At 41.0% G+C, this 14,157-nt stretch overlaps 1 protein-coding gene across 2 annotated transcripts in view; it reads right to left on the bottom strand.

Annotated features, from left to right (window-relative positions):
* The window catches only part of STARD13 (StAR related lipid transfer domain containing 13), a 294,079-nt gene that overhangs the window by 272,280 nt on the left and 7,642 nt on the right, over positions 1-14,157 (bottom strand). The window contains exon 1 of one of the 2 annotated variants that reach the window (XM_027651021.1): positions 3,514-3,800. The exons of the other annotated variant lie outside the window; for it this stretch is intronic. The gene's annotated coding sequence lies outside the window, so the exon portion shown is untranslated. Of the gene's footprint in view, positions 1-3,513; positions 3,801-14,157 lie in introns of those variants that run through there. 2 annotated transcript variants of the gene reach the window in all.

The following is a 14,157-nucleotide window of genomic DNA, read 5'->3' as shown; positions in this document are numbered from 1 at the left end:
CTTCTAGAACCCATACTGAAATGCTGTTCATTTACTTGTGGTCTCTCATACTTGGTGACCGGACAACAATGTGATTTTTAAAATGCTAAGGGAAAAAGTTCAGATAATGAAACAAAGTCCAATTAATGGGACTGATGTCAAAGGGTTAATGTCTTTGCAAAGGATTAAAATGTGCACAGTACCAGAAGTGGCCTTATTTACAAGTTTTAAACAAAGTGGAATACAACTGCTGAAACTTCCTGCACGAGTGGCAGCCTTTACTGGTTATTTGTCTCGCAGCACAACCGCAGATGACAGAATCTATAAATCTCATGTTGTGAGAAATGGACCTTGTCTGAAGGAACTTGCAATTTAAACATGCAAAACAAGGGGCTGGAGGTAAAACAGAGTCAGAAAAGTCAGGCGTCAGGTATGTGATAAAGTCCACAGCTGCATAGGTCCAAATCTGTTCCTGTTTTGTTTTGTTCAAGTACTCTAAGCCTTAGGTTTTTTTCAGAACAGTACAGAGAACTGGCAAATTAAGGCAGCCCAAATCATCATCACTATATCTAGAAGGAGCTAAAATTCAACTAAAGAATTTTTTTCATTATTTAAATGAGTTTTAAACAGGCCTTGAAGAGGCTCTGCAAGGCTCCTAGCAAGCTGGTGGCAAACCTGGTAGTACAGTTTAGAAAGCCAGACTTGGCTACAGTCCAAGCTGCTGATGAACTGGCCTCATTACCACCTTCTTAACTTTGCTGCTCTCTCCAACTTAAATGAAGGATTAAAAAGGAAAGCACAATGATTGCATGCTACGTTGATGTAAAGCTTTATCTTCTGATTTTCTAAAACTACATTTTCATTTTTGTTTGTTAAAAGATTTAATGTTTAAATAATCTGTTTTAACAAACAAGAAAAAGGTTTCTAGTAAAAGGTTCCTCCAGTATATGTATGGTCTGCTCAAATAACTTTTTTCCATATTCTCTGTAACCAGAGGATTTGAATTCTAATGCAAAATGTTCATGCTAGAACCTGATCATATCCCAGAGCTACAATTTTGAGTGGCATCAGTCCATGGTATCTCATGGTATTTGCCAAAAACATGTCAGGACTCCCCTATAGTTCAAATCACCCCATAAATTCTACACTTACACAACATCGGTGACCTCATACCCAAGGCATGCCTTAATGATCAAGCAAGTGGAAACGTTCAGTAAATACATTGAATGTTTGACATTGTTATCAGTGGGTGTTCCCCGGGTCTCTTGTGAAATAATCCCAAGATTAATACAAGGCCAAGAAATGTCAGCCAAGTAAAACCCTTAGAAGTTAGTTAAGAAATTTAAATATAAAACAGTAGTTTTCCTGTGCTAAAATTCAGCAAAATATTTTTTAGAGAAGTATTGACAAAACCCCTTGAATTTAACAGTGAGTTGTTTGCATTGCTTTGACTGATTCTTTTTTAAGTCATTGCTTTTGACATTATGAAGCTGGGGAACTATACCAGTCTCTTGAGGAGTTCTGAGAAAGAAGCATTAAAAAGTCTACAAAAGCTTAGATAAAGTCTATTATAAAAATGATGCTTGATACAGACAACTGTTTCAGCCTTTCAGCCTCTCTAAATTGGTCCTTAGAAATACTCCCAGTGAAAAGAAGATTGATTCCCTAAAGCAGAGTACAGTGCCCCCTCTACAGTGCACAAAGGACTCAGCTACTTCCACTGATTTCCACATCAGCAGAAGGCATTGATGTGCTGTAGTAAAATAACAGAGAGGGAGAAAGGAAGAAAATCAGAAAGAAAAGCAGATTTTTTTTTTTATCATTTTTATTTCTCTTTTATTTTTATTTCTTCACTTTACAAACTGTGTTGAACTTATGCACACATGGATGCTTTCCCACGCTGGGCATCAAGTGTCATCTAATATCAGCCTTTTGGGGAAGCCTCTTAGGGAATCTGTGGAGTGCTGGCAGTGGGGGGGCGGGTCTAGCTACGTGGCTTTGATGCCCTGAGCAGCACATAAAAGAAACATTTAAAAACTCTGTGCCGCAACCACGATGCTTAGCATTGCCTTTCTTTTGTAGTCTTGCAAGGAATTAAACCCTTACCCTGTAAATATTATACACTCCTGATTACGTACATGATTAGGTTGCTGAAGTGAATGGGACAAATCAAATGCTCTAAGTACATTTAGGAAGGATTGAGTTTGGAGACTTTGTGTTAATGTATCTTTTATCAATAAAGAGACATAAAAGAGTCATTAAAAAAAATTAAATAGTTAAACCTATCAACAGCAACAAATGCAAAACCTATTTCCTGACCTGCTGGCTGGCACTTAGTCAAAGCATTGCCTGGTTGCCTTTGCACTGAAATGATTTCCATTAAATAATTCACATTCATAAACTAAAGAACATAAATGGAACACTGCAGATGACAGATTTGTGATGGCCTGAGCTGAAAGGAACTTACTGCCTAGGTCATACAGGTATTTGTATGACCCTGCAAGGTGGCTATAATCCTGTTCAAGGTGGTGGTAAAAATGATGGATTACAATCACATTTGTGTGCTACATTACTAAGTAATGAGCTGCACTGTACTACAAGTTTTGCCTCCAGGAACATCTACTTATGTCATTCTTTTTAGTCGTCTTTTTTTGCAACAGAACATCATAGTTTGATAACCAACATCTTTAGTTTCTAGGGTGTAGCATTGTGCCAAATCTTTAATGTCAATTACTGTGTGTAACATGAAATATTTACAAGGAAATTGTCCATGGATTGTACACACAGAAATAAAAAAATGCAGCACGAACATCCATTAGCAGAAGTTTCCCACTTTTGCTCCTTACCTCTGAATTCAAACCCTTGTTTTGTCAATGAGCACATTCACAACTAAGCAGGTGTGAGAGGAAAAGCAGGGCAATACCCTCCCAATAGCATCTCTGTTCTCAGCTCTATCATGCCTTTTGCATAGTCTTATCTGAATTGGATACTCTGACTTTCAACAGTGTCCAGATGCTTAAAGAAATAAAAAATCATTTAAAGCAATGCACCAAGCACCTAAACAAATTAAGGTTGTTTCATTTGCTTGTCTATTTCAGGAATGAACTTGCCAAGCTTGGTGTGAGGGAAGGCTTTAAGGACTTCCTTAGGAAAAGAGCTGATCCTCGATGAACAAATGACTGGGCTGACATTTCCTCTTGCCCTGGATCCCATAGTACTGAAAAGGCCTTATAAGCAGCCTGACACATTTCTCTAAGGTAATGTCCTTATTCCTCCTCAAAGATAAAGCTTATTTTCATTTTAATCCCAATTTTTTTTCACTTAGGGACTTCATGTGGGTAACACCTTATTGGAACAAGTGATACCAGCCGTTTTGTGATAGAGAATGGCTCAGTAATGACTTAATGTGGGTAAAAGACTGTATTACAACAAACAGAAAATACATTTATCCCATTACAGCTAATTCTAAGGATAAAGTCCTCTGTGTGCACACAAACCAGATGCTGACAGGCCCAGCTGCAGGCCCCATTTTACCCGTTTATCCAAGTCATCCTCAGCGAGTAATTGCATCTTGTCTTGTTTCTAATTTAATTCCATCCATTATCCAACATGGATAATTTCCAGGGATACAGTATAGGGGCAGAAACGTCTGCAAAGAATAAAAATTGTGCAAATCTGCTTTTTGATATATGCAGCCCATGACTCTTCTGCCAGTCCTTCATCCATCTGAGGAGGTCAGAATGTGCAGGGAAGAGGAAAATGAGAGGCATGAGCCACAGTCTGAATATCCAATGTTTATGCATCCCACATGGCAAAAACGAGTATACAGCCTGATGTTGGTGACCGCATACTATGAACAGTGCCTATAGTATGCACCCATATATTCACCTGCGCTCTTTGCCTGTCCCCATCTGTTTCTTGCCTCAAGTTAGATGGGAAATTTATTCATTCAGCTCTCTCTTTTTTGTTGCGTGCCTGTATGGTAGCCAGAACAGGGGAGTCATGGCTCAGAGAGAGTGTCCTATGCCAAAAGATAGCCCAGATTAAAATGCCTCAGTGTAAAATACTGATCATTGTCTACAGGAGGTACAGCAGCCTAGCAGGATTAAATTGCCCAGTTCTGGAGGGGCAGAGGCCATTTGTCTCCAGCAACCTTCTTTCTCCATTTTTGTCTTTACAAAGCCACCTGGAGACTGAAGGATGGCCTAGCAGCTTCTAAATAAATGGCCTCCATGACAGTGCCTCAAAATTCAACAGAGTGTTTTAACTGGGAAGTGTCTTAAATTGGAAGAGAACCTTAATGAGCGAAAAGTAAAATAACTCCTTGTCTCCAGGAAAAGAAGAGCAAAATGAAAAAAGCAAGGAATCCTCCTTTCCAAAGGTGTAAATCAGGCTTTTAAACTCGGGGAATTGCATACACTATCCATAAAATCAGATTAGTTCTGAAATTGAATGTTTGTTTAATTCATCAGCATTCATTTGCCTAGTTCATCATAAATCTTATAAGGTAAACAATCCAACTACCTAGATTTCGGCATGACCAGAGTTCACGCTGACTTACATGCAGAAGATGTTAGACAATTCCTGATTTAATCATTAACAGTGTTTTAAAGGGTATTTACAGGGGTAAAAATGTGTGCCCTGTTCCCAGTCCTCCACCAGTGTCCTCAAACCCTACAAGCTAAGTGTGAGTTTAGGGACTACTTCAGGTACAAGCCTGGGTGCCAGTACAGATCCTGCTGCCCTCTCCCCAGATGGGGCAGACACAGCTCTAAATCATGCCAGTGCAGTGCTGGTGCCTTAAGTCCGTGTTATGGTTTGGATCCCTCGGGAGTCTCATTTGGGCATTAGGACCCTCTGTGCCAATTTCTGAATCATAGAGGGGCTCCAGTGGCATCAAGGACATCAGTCAGATGCACATCTCTGCGCCACAAGGAGGACCACACGGATGTGGGGAAATGTAAGCTATCACTAACTCAGCTAATAGGTGGTCTGAGCTGCTCTCTGTATGTTTGCAGCTCGAGTCCAGCCCCTGAGCTCGTCAGGCACTGAAACAGAGAGCAGAGTGCATTTTTAATGTGCACTTATTGTGACAGTTGATGTGTTTTAAGGCTGGATGCTGCTGAACTCCTTTATTTCACAGAAGGCAGCAGCATGATGGAGCATAAAAACACACCACTGACACAAAAGAAGACTGAAGTTAATTTAAAAACAAAACTAAACATCTGCTCCAAGAACCACCTCTCTAGTGCATAAATGGGAGCACTAAAGTTTGAAACATTATGGAGTGTTTAACCAGTACTACACCAGCTGTTAGACATTTTTGGCAATAGTGTAGATATTATCTGGCAAGTTCTTGTGAGCAGCTGACACGAATGAAGAGTGACATATAAGAAACAGAAAATGCCAGCCATATGGCATGAATATTATGCTAATGTTTCAGGTGTCAAGCAGTAGTCACTTGTGTCTAATTTGAGCGAGCAAAATTTATATGGATTTTAATGATTTCACAATGTTATACACAATTACACTTACATCTCCATATTGTTACAACAGCAATTTTGCCATTTAACAGTAATAGACATTGAACTAAATTTGTCCACTTAGGAGCAATGATGTTATCTTTATGGTTTTAATAACACATCTCCACCTCACAGGTGTAATATTTATTCCTACAAGGAGTGCCACTGCAGTCAGTGAATGTGCTTGTAATCCAGTCTGCAAGACATCGCTGGCTGATGCTGTAGCGTGAAGTTGTTTGGTAAATGCCAACAGCCCAAGAGAAGTGCAGCCAAGCTGTTTATAGGTGTGTCTCCACAAAAGTAATCGATGCTAATTTGATTCCCAAACCTCTTCCTGCTGCTGGTGTTGTATTTACTGCATGTTTCCAGGAGGAGGCCTTGTGGTAGACTGGTTGTCTGAGCTTCAGACACTGAAGGTGAGCCGCGATGGCAGCTCGGATCCGCTGGGTTTCCCGAAGGAACATGATGACAAGCTGTTTTACAGACCATATGCCACTTCAGAACTGGATTTTCTCACTGAGAAGGGGAAGTAGCAAAGCCTGGTAACATAAAATTGTGTGTCCTGCTTAGATTAGCCTCATGTCTCTGACAACAAAGGGAAAGGAAAATCAGCCCGAAGTGCTGGGATTGTCAATAAAAATGGCTGTTTGGTGAAAGTGGACTTGTTTCATGGTTCATTTTGGGCTGAGGCTGCTTCTTCATCAGTGCATAGAGCAGTGATATCTGCACTGAGGTGGTTGGGTGGTGGTTGGACTATGAAGAAGACCAGCACCGCTTCTGTGTCCATTTTACAGAAGGAATAAAAAAAGAAATAATAATAATAAAAAAGAAGCATGGAGATGAATTAAACAGCTGCAAAGGTCTTACTAGTGATGAGGAACTGGGCATTGGTGAACTGCTTTGCTAGGAGAATGGGCTTGATGCAGAGACTGCTTACAGTGATGTTACTTGCATCCATGCAAAATAATTAAGTGGTAAAAAATCTGCTTTTAAACACATTTGTGGGGAAAGTTTCCACTCCTTGTGGCATTCATTGTATGGTGACTGTATCATGGAGATATAATCAATATAGGCTGAACTGTGTTATGAAGAAAGAAGTCAGGCAGACACAGAGGAAATTGTGGAACACGCCTGGGAAAGATGTAGGTGGGCTAGTAAGTCTGGACCCTCCCTGGCTCCAAGAGGAAAAGAGGAATTCCTACATCTCGCAAACACTTCTTGATGTATTTGTGATGCAGCTCTTTGCTGTGCTCTCAAGATACTCTGAAGATTGAGTAGATAGATAATGTCTGCCTGGTGCCACCTGCCACAGTTGATGTGTATTAAGCTGAAGGTGGATATACTGGCTGGAGCAAGCACTTCCTGTCGTGACAGCTCCAAAAGGTTGCTCAGAGGTTGCAAGACAGGCTGAGTATCTGCCTGGAGTTAAAAGCTGTGCCATTCTCTGGAGAGCTCCTCATTACAAAAGCTTGCTGAAGGGCAGGTTGCCCCCCATGTGGCTTTGGCAGTGGCCTTGCCGATGTGATAACATTTCCATTGCCTTTAGATGCAACTCACATTTTCCAGGTTCTTTGGGAGCAGCATCTTCTGCTGATTCTAACAGGTCTTGGAATCTAGCCAGCATCAGAGTCTCCTGTAAGCCCTCACTGGCTACTAGAGCCCCTCAATCTACTACCTACTTGCCACTCTAATATCATCTCATTGTGTCTACCTACTCTTGACTGCTGTACAGGTGCCACTATCAGTAGTGTTAGCAGCTCTCAGTGTTTTTATTTCCCTGTTTTTCTGAAGGGCATAACCAAGCTTCTTCATAAGCACAGTCTGGCTTTTTTTCTCTTTGAAAATCTTCAGACCAAGTCTGCATCTCAGTTTTCTTCTCTTCTGAAGTTTTGCACTTAGGAGAGTTTCCTCTACAACATTTTCAAAGCAATATTCTATGTATAATTCATATAAACACAGGACTAATGCTAGTCCACAGACCCAGCTTTTGGGTTAAGCCACGAGAACTGCATTTTTATATGTTGAGAACAGCTCTGGTCATAGTGCCAAGTGCAGTAACAATTAGAAAAGGAGGAAAAGTATTAGTCTCCAATTATCCCCTAAGTACTGCAAAGGCAAAGCAAGGGCAATGTTTAGACATAGCCATAAGTGGGATCTAAGCCTTGTAAGTGGAAGTAGCATGCAGCTGTCCCACAGTATGGCTCTGTGCTCTCTGTTTAGTATGCTGTCAGTCTTATACCAAAGATATCCTAGATTCGTATATAAGATAACAATAATTTTAAGTTACCTGTTTTGTTTAGCTCTGATGAGGAATGAAGCCATCTGGTCTCAGTTTGGAGGTGATAACCAACAACTCTGCAGGTAGGGACAACCGTCAACTCAGTGGTGAAGAAGCCACCCTCTTCTCCCAGGTAACAAGTGACAGGATGAGGGCAAATGGCCTCAAGTTGCACCAGGGAAGGTGTAGATTAGATATCAGGAAAAAATGTTCACTGGAAGGGTGGTCAAATACTAGAATAGGCTGCCCAGGGAAGTGGTGGAATCATCATCCCTGGAAGTGTTCAAAAAACTTTGATTTTTTGATGGGAGTGTGGCACTTGGGGATGTGGTTTAGTGGTGAACACAGTAGCTGGGTTAATAGCTGGAATTAATGATCTTAGAGGTCTTTTCCTTAATTATTTTATGATGTTATGAAAACAATGATAATTGATAATTTCAGAAGTGCAGCAGCAGCAGTGATCTGCATGGGAGCCAGTGCTGCTGCATCGACTGGGGGATGCAGAGATATGTCTCCTGGACAGAGGCACAGTGAAGCAGGAATGTGCCAGCCCCTTCACAGCCCCTGGAGAGAAGGATGTGGGGAGGAATGGTGGATGGCAGAACTTGCTGTGACTGGACATGGGCAGGCAGGAGTTAGGGGACAGGAAAGCTGGGCTTCTTGCCCTGGCTCTTGCCCTCAGGTTGCAGTGAGTATTGCATTTCACATCTCTGTGTTTCTGTTCATCCTCCCACCTTTTGTTTATGATCTTTTCAGAGCTGGACTGTCTCCTAATACATGTTTATACAGTGACTAGCACAGTGAGGCCCTGATCTTGCTTGAGGCCTCTAGACATGACTGTAATACAAATGATAAATCATCATCATAAAACAGGATTGCACAGATCCATAACTCCTGTCATAACTCACGGATGAAGTGTCAGCAGCTCATAGACATGTGGCAAGGTCAGGGAGACCATGAAGGGCCAGAAGAAGTGAATCCTCACAGAAAAGATAAGATGCTGAATGGCTTTGAAATATTTTTTAATATCTGTCAGTGTTCTATCTGTGTCAGTTCACAGCTGATTTCCTTAATTGATGTCACCTCCTGACAGCAGCAATGTAGCCAGGAAAAGAATTGAGCCATGTATCACAGTGAAGGCAATGGCAGTCACCAAGGTGCAGCCTGCATGAAAATGTGCACATGCAGTTGGTAGATGCTTTCCACCCCTGGCTTTTGTGCTGCAGTCCTCAGGCTGTGCTGAGGCTGGCAACCACACTTCAGCAAAAGCATTTCTTTGTCCTTTTACTGATTCCTAGATGCCCTTACTTGTGTGTCTTCTCTTTTTCCCCTCTGTTCCATGGAGAAAAGCTGTATGGGTATCTCATGCAGGGGATTTCAGCAGGTCAGGAGATTCCCTCCACCTGTGAGTCAGTTCAGACATACACAGGGCATCACTGGCCAGGGAACTGCTTCCCCAGCAGACACGCCCAGGCAGCCTCTGGGCACATGGTTAAATTCCCCGACAGACCCATCCATTGCTCAAATCGGCACGAGTCAACAACATGCTTTGCAAAAGCTGTCATCACACTCTAGGGTTACATATTTTTTCAGTGTCCCCTAACCTGTAGAGGCAAGGAGCTTGGGATACCTAGAGCATAACAGGAAAGAGTTCAGTGCAGGAATGTGAGGAGCTGATGGTACAAAACTCAGCAGTTCTATTCATTTAGAGCAAGTCAAAGAAGCATAGAAATATCTTTAAACCATCATATCTGGCAACAAGCCATGCTGTGTTTTCAGCCAAAGTGTGATGCCTTGAGAAAATGTAACTTTGGTGAGCTGAATATCAAATGAAAAAGAAGCATGAGGGGAGGGTCAAGCTGTATTTACGGAAAAATATTTTATTCTTGATGAACTGAAGGATTTACTCTATTCTTCCCTGTAGCTTCATAACTTCCAGGTAACAATTCTGAGTCTCTACCTTATTCCTAAGATTCAAACTTTCAAAATATTTTTAAATGTTTCAAAAGAAATGTAGTCTTTAAAGCTTTCCCTGCTGTAGGATACTGAAGGCTACCCTGTCTGTCGAATTTGTTTAATAGTTTACAAAACAGGGAAAACCATCTTGTTCCCAGTTACGACTGCATTGTAAAGAGCTTCTCTAGTGACTCCTGTTTGCCAGATGACATAGTTTGTAGAGAGACAATTACAATAAGAAGGATTTTTTTTCAGAATTCATTTTTTTGAAATTTTACATTTGGTATCGAGTACTCTAAATGAAAGCAGGTTCATTATTCAATAGTATTGCCAAAATCATGCACGCTATTGCAAGAAAGAAACCAAGCCCAGGTTCAGGTCCTGGTGTATCAGCAAAACCAGAATACCTTCTCTCACTCCATCTTTGTGGAGTAAATTTCCATATTTAGGATGAGAATTGGGCCAAATAGCCTTGGCAGAGCTGACAGAGTAAATCAGAAGAACACAGAGAATTAAAAAAATGGAGCAGGAAGGAGAAAAGTGGGAAGGGCTGAGAAGTGACATCAAATAACGGAGATGTGAAACAGATGTGCTTTAACCTGGGCAAGGATATGTTTTGAGATAAATGAAACAGACAACAGCACAAGAGGCAGTTTTCCCTGGAGGGCTACCAGAAGTAAAATGCTTTAAAGAAGAATTTAAATTCGGAGAATATGCCATAGTCAGTATGATAACGCATGCATTAGGCACTGAGACAGCCCAGCACAGAAAAGGATCCAGAGCAAGAAAAGGAGAAAAAATGTTCAAGAAACTGGAAGGCCAGACAAAAAGCACAAGTTTTGACAATGTGCAGGAATGAGATTTAGGAAACCTGGACACCACTTGAAAGCAAAAGACACATCGGTCTTCCTAAACAAAGCAACTAAAATAATTTGGACTGTACTTCAGTATGATGTGAATGGGCTACTGACATGTTTAACATTAGATAAGGTGCTGCTAAAACACTACTTGCACATTCTCATCCTTCATTTTACTCCTAGGATAATGCAACAGCCCCTGAAACAGCACCACAAGGATCCCTTCTTTAGGCTGCTGATTCTTGAATCTTGCTCTGTGAATGTCACATCCTGGCAATGTTAGGCCACACCCCATCCTCATTGCAATATTCAGACACTCTCTGAACTACCTTATTTAAACCCATACAAAACACAGCTCTTTGTGTCCTGGTTTCAGAAGACAAAATTGTCATCCTTTCTCATCCTCCCCATGGACATGTGATCCTCCCTGTAATGTCCTCCCCTCTGAGCTCATATTTTCTATCAGGTCTTACAGCTACAAGACTGACTATTCCTCATCTTGCCCAGTTAATAGCAGCAGATTCAACTACCAGATTAATATCTGCCTCTCTTGCTTTTCTTCTCCTCATATTTAAAGTTAACCTAGTAAACTTTAAACATAGTGGTTTTGGTATAGTTAAAAACTTTAAATATAGTTAAATTTTAACTTTTAACATAGCTAACATAGTAACAATCTTCAAAATAGTATCTTCAAAATCTCTCCTTGAAACCTACTTCTCTTGTCATGCTTATCTGACTGTGATTAGGTGAATGTGGACTTTTGTTCCTATTTCTTTATACTTTCTACTTCTACTTCTACCTATTGTTTTTTGTTGCTATATTATCTCCCCAGCCCTCTGGGAGTTTGGAGCAAGGAGGGACTTTGAAGCCATGTGTCTGTGCAGTTACTGTACCACAAAGAAAAGTTCTCATACTATAGAAAGCCTTCACTATGGGCAGGACTAGAGATTATTTGCTCCCATTACCATCATCTCCTGGAAGACTAGGAGACATCTGTTGAATCTGTGTAATAGCCCTGACTTCTATTTGCCCTTTGTCTTTCCAGCTGTAGAGACCCACCCTGATCTCCCATTAACAACATGAAAATAAAGACACTTTTGTTTTCCCACCTCCAAGCAGCTGCAGAACCTTCCCTGATCAGCTGTAAGCCAAGTCTCTTGTCCCTGGAGTCCTAATGCTTGAGAAGCCCACTAAGTGATCTTAGTTTGCAATCTGTGAAAAGCAGTGTTTTCCCTAGTGCTCCATGCCTTTCAGATAGCTTAATCTGGGATCAGCAATGGGGGAGATGATACAGGCTGAAGTCATGGCAAAGGAATGCAAAGGAGAGAATAGCAGTGGCAGAGGAACAAACTAGATACTAGGTAATTTCATTCCTCAGCTGTATAAATTGATATTTTAAATGAAGAAAGAATTGCATGAGTTGCCCTCCCTGTTCCGGATCCCAGTGTTCCTCTTTCTTTACTGCACTAGAGGGCTTGGACTCCTCAGAAGGCTTTTCTTGGCTGTCTCGACTCTACAAGTTGTTGACACTGACAGCCCTAAAGCTGTTGGACAAGTATGTAGTTGGCAAAGGGTGGCCTCCTTAACTGACTTGGCCACAGGCACCTTGCGTGCAGAAAAGAAGAGAGGTCAGATTTACTAATGGGTGCAGTACTCCAGGAGAACCCAGCATATGGTTGCTAATATTTTTGCATGCTTTCTAGGCCCTGCCAAACTTCAGGAGACTTTCCCGCTGTCACTCTGTCTCCTGGAGAAAAGACATGGAGCTGTTCAGAGCATGGATAATAATGTTCCCCTAAATCACAGAAAGATTGCTTGAGGCTGCCTCCAGCAGGCAATCTCATGGAAAAAGGGGCAGAGGGACTGAGAGTCAATTGCTGTCATTTACACCAGAGCTGCATCCCCAGTGACAGGTGAGGCCTGGTCTTATTTCCATAATTTTCTTGGCAGTTTGGAGTCTTATCATCAGATAGGATTCCTGGTCATATCAAGGATGGCTGCTGCAGCTCTGGAAGCACAGCACCAGGAGTTCCTCATCCCTGCTCCTGCTGAGACTGGGGCATAGTCCCCATCAGCTGATGCGCACACAAGGACACAACCTTAAAATCACAAGTTTTAAAACATCTTTGAGGAACGCAGGTTGCTGACAGAGACTTTGAGGTAATCTAAATCTTAGGTGAGGATGAAAACTCTGTGAAGCTAGCTTCAAAAAAAGATTTGGTTTGGCCCTATCTTTTACCCAGTGATTGATTAAAAGAAGAGATTCAGTGACTAATTTCTACAGGGCCTGAAATATAAGAGGTTATTAAACACACAACCCAACAGCTGCAGAATCTGGCAGACATTGTTCTCCCTAAGTATTTGGTAATAGAGTATTTCAGATGATTAAATAGCTAATAAAGTCAAAGTTTTTGCTAAGTAGATGGATACCAGCAATATTGCAGAGGTAATTATAGATTTCTATTAAAAAATTCTTGACTCAATGTATTTATTCTCAGACTGAAGCTAATATGCAGGTCTCAGTTAAAGAGAAAATATTTTAGCCCCTATTTAAAAGGTTTCCAATTTGCTCTACTGTAGTGGCTTTCAATTACAACCAATTTCAAGGTGTAAGTTTTCAAATTGAGTATTCCTTTTTTCAAGGTAAATCCTCACCAGCTGTCACATAAAACTAGTTCTTCCATTACTCATGTTCTTACGCTTTTTTGGCAGAACGGGGATCTGCATCTTTGGGTTGTTTATTTCCTTTGCTTCTTCTCAGGGATTAGACAGTTGTGATATCTGTGCCACTGTAAAGTTACAAAGTGGTAAGAAAATGTCAGAGGAACAGAAAACAGTGTTAGGGATGCTTGCAAAAAACACCCACAGAAGAGTCCCTCATGCACAAAATTATTCAGCAAATATTATTTGCCTCTTTTTTGCTATTTCAGCCTGTCTTTTGTTTTTTTTCCACTGGTCTTCTAGATCCTTTACTCATTCTCTGTGAGGACCATTAAAAAACAGAGTATTTTCTTAAATTTTGCATAAGCAGCTACACTAGCTAATTCACAGGCTGCAAAATAAAAAAACCAAACCTCTTTACATAAGTAACTTATCCCATTATCATAAAGGAGCATGCAACAGAGCTTGTAGTCACACTGAAGCTACTTTTTCTCTACCTACAATTAATTTTGCTTGGTTTATAAAAATGCAATATGTGCTCATTTCCATTTAGTTGAGCCAACTCACATCATACAAAAATGCCCACGTCCACTTGGCTTTGCGTTTCTTAACGTCACCTCCTATGCCTGCTTTACCAACCCCACAGCCTATCTCCACACTCTTTTCCTCTTTGAGACCCTGTCTTGAGGACTCATTCCTGTAAAAACATTGTAAAAACTGTGAGAAGTTATGGGGTGATGGCTCAACTGTAGAACAATAAAAGATATTTTAAATATATATAATGAAAAGTTGTTATTGCATTTCTCTCCTACCATTTGGGTAGCACGCACAGCCAGAGAGGGCTGTTGCACCATGGATGCAAGCGTGGAGTGTGTTACAACTTACTGAAAGCTGTAGAGTTTAC

This window comes from Corapipo altera, unplaced genomic scaffold, assembly GCF_003945725.1.
Source record: "Corapipo altera isolate COAL_440 unplaced genomic scaffold, ASM394572v1 0, whole genome shotgun sequence".
Lineage (NCBI taxonomy): Eukaryota > Metazoa > Chordata > Aves > Passeriformes > Pipridae > Corapipo > Corapipo altera.
Note: the sequence above shows the minus strand (reverse complement) of the source record. Positions and strands in the feature narration are given on the sequence as shown.